Source organism: Mustela nivalis (assembly GCF_964662115.1).
Source record: "Mustela nivalis genome assembly, chromosome: 10".
Lineage (NCBI taxonomy): Eukaryota > Metazoa > Chordata > Mammalia > Carnivora > Mustelidae > Mustela > Mustela nivalis.
This window is the reverse complement of record NC_139029.1, coordinates 36,590,298-36,607,012: the sequence shown is the minus strand read 5'-3', so window position 1 is coordinate 36,607,012 and position 16,715 is coordinate 36,590,298. Positions and strand designations below refer to the sequence as shown.

The 16,715-nt window shown below is 39.4% G+C and overlaps 1 protein-coding gene and 1 long non-coding RNA gene across 6 annotated transcripts in view; one reads left to right on the top strand and one right to left on the bottom strand.

Moving 5' to 3' along the window:
* Window positions 1-16,715, bottom strand: part of LOC309843112 — a 1,054,942-nt gene that overhangs the window by 311,919 nt on the left and 726,308 nt on the right. For 2 of the 3 annotated variants that reach the window (XR_014299946.1, XR_014299948.1), the window contains exon 4: window positions 16,230-16,328. The exons of the other annotated variant lie outside the window; for it this stretch is intronic. This is a non-coding gene — a long non-coding RNA (uncharacterized lncRNA). Of the gene's footprint in view, window positions 1-16,229; window positions 16,329-16,715 lie in introns of those variants that run through there. 3 annotated transcript variants of the gene reach the window in all.
* Window positions 1-16,715, top strand: part of AGBL4 (AGBL carboxypeptidase 4) — a 1,624,959-nt gene that overhangs the window by 1,230,051 nt on the left and 378,193 nt on the right. The window lies entirely within an intron of this gene.

Below are 16,715 nucleotides of genomic sequence, written 5' to 3'. Positions count from 1 at the left end.
AGACAGAAGTTTGGTCAAATTATGACCAGGAAGGTAAATGTTGGAGTTGGACTGTATTAGTGGCTTTCAAACTGTGCTCCATGGAATGTTAAGAGCATCTCACCCACTATACCTGGTTTATACTATGCCTTTTTTAAAAAAGGTTATTTATTTATTTATTCGTTCATTTATTTGAGAGAGGGAGAGAAAGCATGGGGTGGGGGTTGTTGGGGGAAAGGGAGAAGCAGGCTCTCTGCTGAGCAGGGAGCCTGATCTGATAATGGGGCTTCATCCCAGGACCCTGGGATCATGACCTGGGCTAAAGGCAGATGCTTAACCATCTGAGACACCCAGGTGTGCCTATACTGTGACTTTTGAATGTAATTTCTTTTGTATGGAGAGTTCCACACATTTAAAAAAAAAACTGTAAACCACTGAGAGTTCAACCTTAAAGATACTTTTAGACCAAAATCCCTCTGAAGACTCCTCAGAGAGAGACATACATAAAGGCTCTATTTCTTAACAGGCTCAAAGAATGCCGCTGTGACTACAGTTTATATTCTCTAGTCCTTGGTTGCGAACAGTGGCCTATTGGGCATCCTTCTAGTTTGGAGACTTCCCAGCTCCTTAATCGTTTTGTGCCTGTACAGCAAGAAGTGAGTCTTCAGGAATCTGAGTATTCAGGGAAAGAGTGTGGGGAGAATTCCTGCCCCTGTCACTAAGAGGGCCTATGCTGCTTGGCATCCTTAAACCCAAGAGTTTCTATAAGCTGGGACTAGACCCACGTAGGAGCTGGACTGCTTGAAACCTGATTTAGTGAGATGGTCTGGCAACCTCTGAAGGGGGTGCCTATCTCATCCAGCAGCAGGAGATCAGAGGAAATACAGCTGAGGGCACAGAGAAGAGCCAAGAAAGAAACTCAGAGAAGGACCGACTGCAGGGGAAAAGACAGCAAGAGTTTGATGTTTGTGATGAGTGACCGTGGTTGTTTCTTAGTGAGGAGATGTTCAATAAACATGTACTTGTAATTAATTATTAGAATTATCATTATCATCATCATTAACACATTGTTTAGGTTTGCAGAGGCGGGAGCAGAATCAAGGCGGGAGCTTAATGTAATTGTCAGTGTCAGGTGAACTATTTCTGCTTCTGAATGCTACTTGGCACAGAAACACCTTTTACTCCAGTCACTCCCATTCCTGCATGGTTCACATAGGAAACTGACACCCAAAGACGGGCAGGGAGGTGTCCTCAGTCCCATCGCAAGCACTGTGGGAATGAGAATTCAGCTGTAACTAATGCCCAGGTGAAGAAGTGACATACCAAGCTGCCTCTTGGGAGGACAGTGTTTCCTTCATCTGCGGCACCCTGTCTGCAGAGCAGAAAGGTCACTGACATCATCTCACCAATCTCAACATTATCCTAAGAGAGTGAGGGAAAAAAAACACATACAAACGAATGAACAAACAAATAAAGGAAGAAGCCATTCCTAGTTTCTGTATGAAGGAACCAGACTTTATTGGGGCATGGGGAAATAAGCCCCCCACCCCTGCAGCATGCCTGCTTAACTCTGGGCCCTGGCAGCATGACTAGCAATCCAATAAGGCAGTACCCCGGCTGCGCCATTAGCTCATTAGGTGGAGGCGAATGTCTGCATTGATCTGTTTATCTCTCAGACCCGGCTGCTGGAGAAAGGCCAGCTGTTTCCCTGAGAGCCGCCTTTCCTCTTGACTCATCACAGAGCATCAGGGGAGTCTGCTCCTTTGTCCCTTTCAACCTCAAGGTCACTGAAGTGCAGAGCAGGAACTGGGCCATGGTGGTGCCTTCTGAGAGCTTTTTTTTTTTTTTGGTTGAATCGTCTGAGAGCTTCAGACATTGCATTTCCTCCTATATCCTTTTAATTCTTCCCCAGAGAAAATCCCTCAGAAAACTGAACAATGCTGTGAGAAGTGCTTGGGTTTGCAAGTGGAAAATCTCAATTTGTACCAGAGACTGCTATTTGAATACTAGCTGTATGACCTTGGAGAAGTCATTTCCCCTCCCTAAGCCCCAGTTTTCTCATTTGCAAAACAAGGCTAATAGCACATATATCATAAAACTGTTGTGAAGACTCACAGAGATAAATTTGCGAGAGGACAGGCCCAATGTCTAGACCGCGGTTAGACACATAAGAAACATCAGCAAATCTTACCTTACCTGCCATTTCTTAGATAGAGTGGTCTTTTAGGAAAAAGGAATACTGTATCATTAGGGTTCACTCATGGTATGTTTTGTGAGATTGATATGTACAGATATGATTATACAAATAATGATGTTCACAGATGGCTCATTAAGAGTGGACAATATCAAGGATGTATGATCTTCCACCGTGGATTCAATTGTTTAATTTTTAATGGGTCTGCATATCTATTGTCTCCTACTTGGCATTATACTTGTGAAAACTAAAATGCCTAAAAAGGTACAAGTTGATTGTATCTAATTCTTTTTTTTTTTTTTAATTTTATTTATTTGAGAGAGAGAGAGATTGAGAAAATGCATGGGAAGATTGGCAGAGCAGGAAGCAGACTTCTTACAGACCAGAGAGCCTGATGTGGACTGAATCCCAGAACCCCAGCCAGGATCATGACCCGAGCCAAAGGCAGATGCTTAACGAACTGAGCCACCCAAGCGCCCCTGATTGTATTTAATTTTTTAAAAAACAGGAAATAGTTTGGGAAAACACCAAACATGTGACCTCTTAGAAATAATAATTGGGCCTGGGTTACACTTGTTAGTATTGGCAAACTACATTTTTTCAAACCACGGATGGTCCCTGACTTATGATGATTCCATTTGTGATTTTTTCACTTTCCAATGCTGTGAAAGCAAAAGCATTAAGGAGAGACTGTATTTGAATTTTGAATTTTGATCTTTTCCTGGGTTAGTGATAAGTGGTACTATACTCTTGTGATGCTAGGCAGAAATAGCAAGCCACAGCTTGCAGGCAGGCACGCAATCACAAGGGTAAACAACCGATTCTGTACCCATAAGACCATTATGTTTTTCACTTTCAGTACAGTATTCAGTAAATGAAATGAAGTATTCAGCACTTTATTATAAAATAGGCTTTGTGGTAGATGATTTTGCCCACTGTAGGCTAATGTAATTGTTCTGAACATGTTTAATGTAGGCTAGGCTAAGCGAAGATGTTTGGTGGGTTAGGTGTATTAAATGCATTTTCAACTTACAATATTTCTAGCTTACAATGGGTTTATCCAGACCCCACTGCGAATTAAGGAAAATCTGCATTACCACTACATGTTTTTTATTTGGTTATGTGTTCCTAATATAACAAATATCCCACTTTTCACTTTCTAACATTTTACATCTCTTTATGTTACTGCATAATTCTTACTATAATATTATATTTCAACTATAAATATACTCATTGTAGAAGGTATATAAAAGTAGAAGAATTTAAATTAAATTGTTGCTACTTCCACAAACTGACATCACTATAAATGTGGTAATACATATCACTAGCTTTTTTCTTTATATTTTATTCATTCTTAATAAAATGAGTTTCACACTATATTTTCCTTTTCCAGTCAAAACTTATATCATGACCATTTCCCATATTATTAAATACTCATCAAAAGTATGATTTTAAGAATTACATTTCTTAGTATACATGTGAATAACAATATTTCCTCTTGCTTAACATTTCAGGAATGTTCACTAGTTTATTATTACAGTGTAATGAACACTCTTATAACACATGCTTGTATATCTGATTATTTTCTTGGAATAGCATTCATTCAGTCCTTATCAAAGGCATTAACAGTAATTTATTGATCACTTTTAAAGAAAATGGCCCTCTTCCAAGGGCTAGGTTTGCATGCTACTTTGTTAGAGTCTGGGATACCCCCTGGTGGAAGTTACTGAACATGGCCGAAATCTATCACACATGGCCTGAGAGAGAATCAGAGATTCTGGGCACACAACTTTCAGAATTTGACATATGCAAAGAACTTGTCTCTAAACACACACACACACACACACACACACACACACACACACACACCCCAAAGCTACAGTAGATTCAAATGGAATAACCAAGTGAAAAAAATCAAGGAAGCTCAGACCTAAAGTTGTTTTCAATTTGAAGCCAGCCCCAAGGCTGCCCTGCCTCCCTCCCAGCCCTCCCCCTTCTTGCAGCAGAGCGATCAGAGGCTGTTTCCTTTGTGGCTAGAGATGTCCTGGGCTAGAGATCTGCCCATTAGGACACTAGATGGAGCCAGATGGGAGAGTTTATGCTCTGACTGCAGCAGAGTCATTTTCTCTGCACATTCCTTTTCAGAAACAGCTGCATGATATGACTGGTCTCGCAGAAAACCCAGTTCTTGAATATTCTTCTGTTGAGCTGCCCTCAATCAGTCATCAAACATTCACTGAGCCCTGGTGTTGGGTCAGCTCTCAGACAGAGCTGAGTCAAACACAGCCGCATAATGGAAGACCTTCTGGGTCAGTGGGAGAGGCCGCAGATTAACAAACTGATGCCTCTTTACTTCCCTTTCCTCTTTCTGGTCTCCAGCAGCCAGGCCCCAAAACATCGCTTGGCAACACACTATACTCCTGTCTCCTTGACTTTGTTCTCACAATTTCCTCTCTCAGGAAAGCCCTTCTCATTTATTTCTTCTTGTCTGACTCTGACCTCTATCAGGCCCAGTCCAAGTGCCTCCTACCCTGGGACACCTTTCCTGATTCTTCCTCTTTGACTCCTTTACTCCTTTAGCACAGCAGTTCTCTGACTTTTGTATGCATCAGAATCACCTGGAGGATGGATCCTACTCTCAGCATTTCCAGTTTAGTAGAGCTAGGATGTAGTCTAAGAATTTGCATTTCTAACAAGTTCCCAAGTGATTCTGATTCTGCTGGCTCAGGGATCTCACCATGAGAACCACTTGCTTAGTGGTTTTGAGCACTAACAAATGCCAAGCAGTCTGCCACCTGTTTGTGATACCACAGTGACTTGAGACAGTCCCTGCCCCTGAGGTCAGCACAGGCTGGGCATGAGAGAGAATAAATAGGGCAACTGTTTGCTGTGCCAGAGAAGTGTGAGGAGTGCTCCAGAAGCCAAAAAGAAAAAAAAAAAAAATTCAATTAACTGCCCCTGTGGAGGTGAGAGGACCAAAATCTCCCAAAGGGAGTGGCATTTGAAATGGCTTGGAAGGATGACTTGGACCTCACTAGGAACAGAAAAGGTCAACAGCATGTGCCAAAGCATAATGGTACAAAAAGCCATAGCATAGGGGCGCCTGGGTGGCTCAGTGGTTTGAGGCCTCTGCCTTCGGCTCAGATCATGATCCCAGGGTCCTGGGATCAAGCCCTGCATCTGGCTCTCTGCTCAGTGGGGAGCCTGCTTCCTTTCCTCTCTCTCTGCCTGCCTCTCTGCCTACTTGTTATCTGTCTGTCAAAAAGATAAATAAAATCTTTTAAAAAAACGAAAAAGCCATAGCATAGAGTGTGATGGATTTATAGAGTAGGGGACATGGGGAGAATGGGCAGTGTCCTCGGACATAAGGTGCCCTGTGGATATAAAGCTAAGAAGGGTCCAAATAAAGGTCTTGAATGCCAAGCTAAGGTTTGTTTTTTTGTTTTGTTTTGATTTTAATTTCATCCTCCAGATAATGAAGAAATATTAAAACAGAAAAATAACATGGTAGAGCTTTCCGTGGGGAAAAATCAGCCTGACTGTAGTATAGACTTCGGACTGCCAGTGGCAAGACTGGGGGTCTGAGACCAACGGAGATGCTGTAGCAGTCACCTAGGTAGGAAATGATGAGGACCGGACTGAAGCATTGAGATGGGGAGGACATGACAGGCTGGGAGATCCAGTGGGCTCAGACTCAATCCTGCACATCTGCGAGAGAAACTCAAAGGTCTTTGGAACCATAGCTCAGCTTTGCCCTTCTTCCCACTCCTTCTCTGGCCTCCCCGCACCACCCCCCATCCTTGTTTTCTTGCCTGGTTCCTATAACGGGATTCTGCCCTATATGAGAGCACACACCTCCTGGATTTTTCTGCCTCCAATCCCATTTCCTCCTGGTTACAGTAGTCCTGCCTCTATCCTAAGCCTATGATTCTTGGTCAGATCTGTGTTCATCACTGCTTTGTCACACCAGTTTAACTGAGGGGTCTTAGGCCATTCAGTTTGACTACTTGATGTCTTTAGGTTTCTCATCTATCAAGTGGGAAAAATAGTACTGCCTGGCTGGCCCGTATCACTGTGTTCTTGTGGGGATCAAACCATTAACAGATGTGAGCAAGCTTTGATGTGTTACTATTGCCATGGAATCAGCAGCTACCTTTAGAAACCATTTCCATTGACTAGGAATGCCCATTTTGATAAAATTTGTCTTTTAATTTGAGCAGAATACTTTTATTTAACCTAAGGGAGCTCAGATTAGACAACCAGAAAGGTATTTGCAAAAGTAATTTTATAAATCAAGTCATAATTTAAAGCTTAAAGATGACATGGAAATTTAATTCAGTAAATATTTATTGACACCTGCTCTGTGCCAGGATTCTTAACACTTAGGATACATCGGTGAACAAAGTATATATTCTTCTGAACCTTATTGTTTACTGGAGGATACAGGCAATAAACCTAGTAAGTAAATTAAATAGAATGTTAGAAAACAGTAAATACTGTGGAAAAACATAAAAGAAGATAAAAGGGGATAGCTACCTGTTTTCTATTATTACCTAGGTCATTATTAAAAGGGATCATATAAACATTTTTGTTACACTTTGTTTAATTTTGTTTATTTTCCAGTAATACATAATAATTAATGAGTACATATTCATTGAATAAAACTTAGAAAGTTCAGGAAGGATAATAATAATAATAATAATAGTAATAATAAATCATCCCTAGACCCATCACCCAAAGACAGTCATCATTGTATTATGGTGTGTATTTTCTTCCAGAAATGAATTATATTATTTGCAGCTATGATCACCTTATGTTCACTTCTTCATTCTTTTAACAAAGGTTTTTTTGTTTTTTGGTTTTTGGGGTTTTTTTAGTCATCTCATGTACTACAGTTTCCATAGGAGGCATATGGAACAATAGAAAGATACAGATTTTGCAGTCAAATGCTCTACCACTGAGCTATACCCCCGAAAGATACAGATTTTGGAGTCATTCTTTACTCTGCCCTTACCAGCTGCATGGCCTTAAATAAGTTATTCAACTTCTCTTGAGTCTCCATTCCTCTTTCTGTAAACTGGAGACTCTGATACCTTATGGTGTTGTCATGAAAACTAAGTAACTTTAATGAGATAGGGCCTAGACAATTCCTGGCACATAATCAGTACTTAATAAATACTAATTTCCTTCTCTCGGTTTTTTTTTTTCATTCATTCCACAAATACAATATGTATACAGCATCACACTAGGCCTGGAAGAAGACTTAGCACTGCTCTCTGGGAACTTAGCATCCAGCTGGATCAATTATCTTGAAAGGATCCAAAGAAAACCTCCCAAAGAAGATGACAATTAGGCTAAGACCTGAAGGGTAGATAGGAGTTAGTCAGACAAAGATTTGGAAAATTCCAAGTCAGTCCAAGATCCCAGAAACAGGAGAGTATTACCATACCGGATAAAGTCAAAGCAGTTCAAGATAGCCAAAGCAAAGTAGGGGAGTGACAAGAGCAGAAGCCGCAGGGACAGCAATTCAAGGCAACTCCTGAGAACAGTATGTCCCTGAAGGAATTTTGGCAAGGAAATAACATGGTCAGTCATTGCATCTTAGAAAGACACCCCTAACTTCAGTGTGGAGATTACTGGAGGCAGAGAGACCAGAGAGGAGTTGTCAGAGTAATCAGCATGAGAAACTATATGACTTTAATTGGGGTAATAGCTGTAGGAATGGGGAGGTGGACATGTTAAGTTCTGTTCATGACCTGGAATTGATAGAATGTCAGTGAGCAAACTGAAGAGTGGGAGGAATCCAGAAAACACCCGGGTTTCTAGCCGTGGTAACTGGGGGGACGACGATGCTATACACTGAGCTGGAGATGACTCACTGGGAGAAAATCAGGTTTTCATGAAAAACTGACCACCCCAGCTGAATGTGGATTTTGAGGAACCTGGAGGATCATCCTAGCTATACCAGGTCATGTCCTCAGACCAGTTCATGCCCAGTTCTTCCTCTCAGACCATTCACTTTTCTTCCCTATTTGTTCATATGACCCAGAGAGGAATACTCTGTCAGACTGATCTAGAATGCCTTAGTAGAATTCATCTTGACTGAAGGGGGTCCAGAATCTGCCTGGGGAAATGGGGATTTTAGGACCAATGCAGAATTTATAGAAAGAGTTCATTAAAAAGTTAGCCTCATGATCAATTAGGATACTTGTTTAATGAAGATCAGAGAATACACTGGGATTTGGGCATCATATTTCTCAAACCAACAACCCTGACATAGTCTAGGAATTTTTGCTGATTTGGCAGTTTACATGAAAGGTTTCATAGATATTTAAAATTTAAGCCGACAGTAGTTACACATTTAACAAATTTCCTTGAAGAAGAATAAGATTATATCCATTCATTCATTCTCCACCTATTTCCTTACTTGTATTGGGGCACTGTGCCAAGTTTAGGAACACTAAAATGAAATAGTCCCTGCCTAGGAAAGCTTCAGCTCTAGTGGGAAACAGTCAAGGAAATAGACAGTGACAAGAAAGTGAGAAAAATATTAGAATAGATGCCAAAAACAGGATGTAGAGGAAAGCACAGGTAAAATCCTTAAGGGTTCTTAAGGACATGGAGGTTCATGGAGGACTCCCTCACAGGGTTTCTCTTGGCTTTTAAAAAGAAACCTTCTTACTCTATATTTAATAAGATTTTTTTTCTTTTTTATCAAGAGGTTATTGTCAAATCTCTGGTAATATTTTTGGGTTATTAAGGGATACCTGACAACTTTGGTGGTTGTCAACAATGTTCTCTGATCCCTTAAAGCTGATAAACAGAGAAAATGACCCTCAGAACACTGTTTATCCGGGATGCCTGGGTGGCTCAATGGGTTAAAGCCTCTGCCTTCAGCTCAGGTCATGATCCCAGGACCCTGGGATCAAGCCCCACATCAGGCTCTCCGCTCGGCAGGGAGCCTGCTCCCTCCTCTCTTTATGCCTGCCTCTCTGCCTACTTGTGATCTCTGTCTGTCAAATAAATAAATAAAATATTAAAAAAAAAAGAACACCGTTTATCTCTGGCACTGAGAGAAATCACACATTTTCTTGATATTTGGAATACTAATGTTCTCCTTATGAAAAGGAAAATCATTTAAAATTATATAACAAAATAATTGCTGCCACCACCATATAAGCTTCTGTGTTCATGCAGAGCACGGGCTTCAAGAAGAGAAAAGCACCACATGCTTCTGTTTCATTGAGAAGAAGCAGTGTGGGGTACTGAATGGGATTTGGAGTCAGACAGACCTAGGTCTTGGGGACCTTGAGACAGTCACTTAACCTAGCTAAGACTGCATTCTTTCATTTGTAAAACATGAAATATAAAACACATCTCAGAGGATGGTCTTGGAAATGGAGATAATATTTGGAAATCTTAGTGTAATGCCCTAGATTTTTCCCATTTTATTGAGGTGTGATTGACAAATAAAAACTGTATATATTTATGTTATACAACTGGGATATCTTGATATGTGTACACATTGTGAAATAATTACCACAATCAAACTAATTAACATATCGATTATCTCACATAGTTGGTATTTTTTTGTCTTCCTCTTTCTCTGTGACAAGAACACTTAAGAACTATCTTTTAGCAGACTTCAAGTAAATAATAGTTATTACCTATAGCCACTATGCTAAACATTAGATCCTCAGAACTTATTCATCTTATAACTGAAAGTTTGTAACCTTTGATTAATATCTTCCCATCTCCCCTACCTCCCAGTGTCTGGCAACCACCATTCTACTCTCTGCCTTTACAACTTTGATTCAGTATTTTATCTTTCTGGCTTATTTCATTTAGCATAATGTCCTCCAATTCCATCTGTGTTGTTACAAAAGGCACATTTTTATTCTTTTTCAAGGATTAATAATACTCCATTGCAGATATACACCACATTTTCTTTACGCATTCACCTGTTGATGAACATTTAGATTGTTTCCATAGCTTAGCTGTTCTGAATTATGCTGCAGTGAACATGAGAGTACAGGTATCTTTTTGAAATACTTATTTAATTTCCTTTGGATTTTTTAAAACTTTTATTTAAATTCCTGTTAACATATAGTCTAATATTGGTTTCAGGTATACAATTTATTGATTCAACATTTACATACAACACCCACTGCTCATCACAATAAGTGCCTTTCTTAATCCCATCACCTATTTAACCCACCCCCCACCGCCTCTCTGATAACCATCAATTTGTTCTCTATAGTTAAGAGTGTTTCCTTTTTTGCTTCTCTTTATTTTCTATGATCATTTATTTTTTTTCTCAAATTCCACATATGAGTGAAATCTTATGGTATTTCTCTTTCTCTGACTGACTTAATTTTACTTAGCATAATACTCTCTGGCTCCATCCATGTTGTGGCAAATGGCAAAATTTCATTTTTTATGGCCAAGTAATATTCCATTGTATATGTATATCACATCCTCTTTGTCCATTCATTAGTCAATGGACATTTGGGCTATTTCCATAATTTTTACCCAGAAATGAGACTGCTTGATCATAAGCTAGTTCTATTTTTAATTTTTTAAAAAACCTCATAGTGACTGTGCCAATTTATATTCCAACAGTGCACAAGTGTTCCCCTTTCTCTATATCGTCATAGTGCTTGTTATTTTTTGTCTTTTTAAAAATAGCCAATCTAACAGATATGAGGTAATATCTCATTGTAGTTTTGATTTATATTTCCATGATGATTAGTGATGTTGAACATCTTTTCATATGCCTGTTAGCCATTTGTATTTCTTCTTTTGAGAAATGTCTATTCAGGTCCTTTGCCCATCTTTAATTCAAGTTATTTGTTTCTTTGCTATTGAGTTGCATGAATTCTTTATATATTTTGGGTATTGTCCACTTATCATATATGATTTGCAAGTATTTTTTTCCCATTCCATAGGTTGCCTTTTTACTCTCTTGGTTGTTTTCTTTGCTATGCAGAAGCTTTTCAGTTTGATGCAATCCTAATAGTCTATTTTATGTTTTGTTGCCATGCTTTTTGTGACATATCCAAATATTTGTTTTCCAGACCAATGTCAAGAAGCATTTCCCTGGGGCGCCTGGGTGGCTCAGTGGGTTAAGCCGCTGCCTTCAGCTCAGGTCATGATCTCAGGGTCCTGGGATCGAGTCCCACATCGGGCTCTCTGCTCAGCAGGGGGCCTGCTTCCCTTCCTCTCTCTCTGTGATCTCTTCCCTTCCTCTCTCCTACTGTGATCTCTCTCTGTCAAATAAATAAATAAAATCTTTAAAAAAAAAAAAAAGAAGCATTTCCCTAATGTTTTCTTCTAGTAGCTTTACAGTTTCAGGTCCTATCTTTAATTCTCTAATCCATGATTTTTGTATATGGTATGAGATAAGGGTCCAGTTTCATTCTTCTTGCACATGTGCATATCCAGATTTCTTGAATCATTTATTGAAGAGAGTATTCTTTCCCTATTATATGTTGTTGACACCTTTGTCAAAGATCAATTGACCCTAGATGTATGAGCTTGTTTTGGGGCTCTGCATTATGTTCCATTGGTCTAGGCTGGTACCATAGTGTTTTGCTTAGTGTATATTTTGAAATCAGGAAGGGCAAGGCCTTCAGCTTTGTTCTTCTTACGCAAATGATGCAATCATTTGTAAAGTAACGCAAAGTTACTTTAACTAATCAGGGTCATTTGTAACTCCATACAAATTCTAGGATTATTTTTTTCTATTTCTATAAGAATGCCATTGGAATTTTCTAATAGAAGTATAAATAACATACAGTGTTATATTAGTTTCAGGTGTACAACATAATGTTTCAACAATTCTATACATTACTCAGTGCTCACCAAGATAAGCATAGTCACCATCTGTCACCAAACAACATTATTACAATCTTGTTGGCTGTGTTCCCTATCCTGTACTTTTCATCTCCATGATTTACTTATTTTGTAACTTGAAGTTTGTACCTCTTAATCCTCTTTATTGATTTCACCCATATGCCCAGCCACCTCCCCTCTGGCAACCACAAGTTTGCACTCTGTATTTAAGAGTCCATCTTTTTTGTCTATTTGATTTGTTTTGTTTCCTAAATTCCACAAGTGAGTGAAATTGTATGGCATTTCTCTCGCTCTATCTGACTTATCTCACCTAGAATTATACCCTCTAGGTTCATCCCTGTTATTGCAAATGGCAAGCTCTCGTTCTTTTTTTTATGGCCAAGTAATATTCCAAATGCCATGCCACATCTTATTTATGCCACTGGAATTTGGATGCACATCGCTCTGACTCTGTAGATCACTTTGAATAGTATGGAAAATTTAATATTAATTCTTCCAATTCATGTATACAGTGTATCTTTTTGTTTATCTCTGTCTTCTTTGAGTTTCTTCATCAGTGTTTTACAATTTGAGTCTGTAAGCCTTTATTTCTTTGGTTAAGATTATTCTTATGTATTTTATTCTTTTTGTTGCTATTGTGAATGGAGCTGTTTTATTAATTTTCTCTTTGAGTAGTTCATTGTGGATAGAAACACAATTGATTTTTATATGTTAGTTTTGCATCCTCCAACTTTACTGAATTTGTTGACTAGTTCTAAAAGATTGGTTTGTTGAGTTTTTATGTGCCTAGTTTTTTCTAGATTTTTTAAAAGGGTACATGGCCATGAACTAATGCATAACATGCCACTTATGAACAAGTGTCTCTAACTTATACTCATCTTTTCTGACTTCAGTGTAATTCTGACTTGATGCCTTCACTTACTACTTATAAAACATGGAAATTTCTAGGACTTTGCTACCATAAATAAGATGATATGTCATGTATGTTAAATTGGAAACATTCCAAAAACCCAGAGATGCTTATTTGCTCTAGTCATTGATGAACTGCCATTTTCTGACACCAAATTTTTGCTTATTTGGGGATATAAGATGCTAAACTTTCACCACTTTGATCCCTATAATTCCTAAACTGTATTTTCATAATATAATTTCCAAGGCATGGTGACTTATTTTTCTGAATGGAGAGACAGAGCATTATGGGCACAGATAAATATGCTGGGGTGAACATTATAACAGACAGTTTGAAATCCATTCAGTTTCATTCAACAGAGTCTTACAAAGCACTTGATAGAAAAACATCCCCACCAGCATTTGAAACTTGGACATACCACGTGGTTTATATGTGTCATTACCCTCTATGAGCCTGTTTCCTTATTCCTTGATTGGGAATAATGTTACTGACCCCAAAGACTATAAGTAAGATTACATTAAATAATAAAAAATAGTGGTTCTCCACCCTGGCTGTGTCTTAGTATCACCTGGAAAGATTTGAAAACATATGACTTCCTCTAGAGTCTAACTTAATTGGTTTGGTGTGGGATCTGAGCTCCAACAATTTTTAAAGCTCCCCAGGTGATTGTAATGTGCACCCTAGGCTAAGAAGCACAGAGATATATGAAAGTTCCTGGCTTAGTACCTGACATTTTCTGAGGAAGCCTGACCTCTTTCTCTTCCTTATGTGCCTGACTCTGTTGGGCACCAGGGATTCAAAGGTCAGACATACCCTGTCCTCAAGTTGCTCCCAGGCTCATGGGAAACATAGACAAGGAAAGAAATCATTACTCTGCGGTATGATAGGTGCAATAAAAGAGATTTGGATGAAGAAGAAAATCCATGATGGAGAAATTACTGGTTGTCTCAGAGAATCTAGGCATCTGGTATCACAAGTCACTGGTGGTCACATTTCTACCTAGACACATGACCTAGGCTCCAGGCTGGCTCCACACTAACCTACTGTGTGGCTTTTGGCAAACTTTCTCTCTTATTGCTTGACTCACCTCATTTATTGAACAATATCCATTTAAAAAGTGGTCCATCCCCCCCCCACCGCCTCACAAGACTGCTGAAAGAAGGAACAACAGAACACTTTATAAACATATCATTAATTACATGCATATTCTGTGAGCAAGAACTACTACTTTCACATCAGCACCTAACACATGCTGAAATCTCTTCCATGTTAAAGCAAAACAAAAATAACTTCTTCAACTCCATGTCTCTTGTAGGTTCTCTCTCGCACTCTCCTTATTTCCCTCTCCCTCTATGGTTCCCTCTCCATTCCCCCTCATAGCCAAAATTCCCTAAAAGGATTTATTACACTTGCTATTTGCACTTCCTTGTTCCCCACCCATTTCTCAACCCTTCATAGTCTGGTTTCTCCTCCCCTTGGCCTGAAACTTCTCAGGCCAAGGTCATTAAGTGGTGATCTGGTTTTTATTATGACACTGCTGACCATTCCCTTCTTTGGAAAAGGTATTTCCCATGGGTTTGTGTGTCATAGCCTTCTGCTAGGTGCCCTTCTGTGTCTCTGGCCATACTTTTCCAGTATCCTTTCTAGCCACTATACTGTTGAGATGTTAGAATTTGTCAGGGTACCTCCCTAGACTGCCTTTCTTTTTTTTTTTTTTAATTTAATTTTATTTTTTCAGTGTTCCAAGATTCATTACTTATGCACCACACCCAGTACTCTATGCAATACATGCCCTCCTTAATACCCACCACCAGCCTCACCCATCCCCCCCTTCCAAAACCCTCAGTTCATTTCTCAAAGTCCACAATCTCTTGTGTTTCATCTCCCCCTCCAATTTCCCCCAATTCACTTTTCCTTTCCTTCTCCTAATGTCCTCCATGTTATTCCTTATGCTCCACAAGTGAAACCATATGATAACTGATACTCTCTGCTTGATTTATTTTACTCAACATAATCTCCTCCAGACCTATCCATGTTGATACAAAAGTTGGTATATTCATCCTTTCTGATGGAGACATAATATTCCATTGTATATATGAACCATATCTTTATCCATTCATCTGTTGAAGGGCATATTGGCTCTTTCCACAGTTTAGCTATTGTGGACATTGCTGCTATGAACATTGAGGTACATATGGCCCTTCTTTTCACTGCATCTGTATCTTTAGGGCAAAAACCCAGTAGTGCAATTGCAGGGTCATCGGGTAGCTCTATTTTTTTTTATTTTTTATTTTTTATAAAAATATAATATATTTTTATCCCCAGGGGTACAGGTCTGTGAATCACCAGGTTTACACACTTCACAGCACTCACCAAAGCACATACCCTCCCCAATATCCATAACACCTCCCCTCTTCTCCCAACCCCCCTCCCCCCAGCAACCCTCAGTTTGTTTTGTGAGATTAAGAGTCACTTATGTTTTGTCTCCCTCCCAATCCTATCTTGTTTCATTTATTCTTCTCCTACCCCCTTAAGCCCCCATGTTGCATTACCACTTCCTCATATCAGGGAGATCATATGATAGTTGTCTTTCTCCGCTTGACTTATTTCGCTAAACATGATACACTCTAGTTCCATCCACGTCACAAATGGCAAGATTTCATTTCTTTTGATGGCTGCATAGTATTCCATTGTGTATATATACATACCACCTCTTCTTGATCCATTCATCTGTTGATGGACATCTAGGTTCTTTCCATAGTTTGGCTATTGTGGACATTGCTGCTATAAACATTTGGGGGCATGTGTCCCTTTGGATCACTATGTTTGTATCTTTAGGGTAAATACCCAGTAGTGCAATTGCTTGGTCATAGGGCAGCTCTATTTTACACATTTTGAGGAACCTCCATGCTGTTTTCCAGAGTGGTTGCACCAGCTTGCATTCCCAACAGTGTAGGAGGATTCCCCTTTATCCGCATGCTCGCCAGCATCTGTCATTTCCTGACTTGTTAATTTTAGCCATTCTGACTGGTGTGAGGTGATATCTCATTGTGGTTTTGATTTGTATTTCCCTGATGCCGAGTGATATGGAGCACTTTTTCATGGGTCTGTTGGCCATCTGGATGTCTTCTTTGCAGAAATGCTTGTTCATGTCCTCTGCCCATTTCTTGATTGGATTGTTTGTTCTTTGGGTGTTGAGTTTGCTAAGTTCTTTATAGATTTTGGACACTATTCCTTTATCTGATATGTCGTTTGCAAATATCTTCTCCCATTCTGTCAGTTGTCTTTTGCTTTTGTTAACTGTTTCCTTTGCTATGCAAAAGCTTTTGATCTTGATAAAATCCCAATAGTTCATTTTTGCCCTTGCTTCCCTTGCCTTTGGCGATGTTCCTAGGAAGATATGGCTGTGGATGAGTACAAAGAGGTTGCTGCCTGTGTTCTCCTCAAGGATTTTGATGGATTCCTTTATCACATTGAGGTCCTTCATCCATTTTGAGTCTATTTTCGTGTGTGGTGTAAGGATATGGTCCAATTTCATTTTTCTGCATGTGGCTGTCCAATTTTCTCAACACCATATATTGAAGAGGCTGTCTTTTTTTCATTGGACATTCTTTCCTGTTTTGTTGAAGATTAGTTGACCATAGAGTTGAGGGTCTATTTCTGGGCTCTCTATTCTGTTCCATTGATCTATGTGTCTGCTTTTGTGCCAGTACCATGCTGCCTTGATGATGACAGCTTTGTAATAGAGCTTGAAGTCTGGAATTGTGATGCCACCAA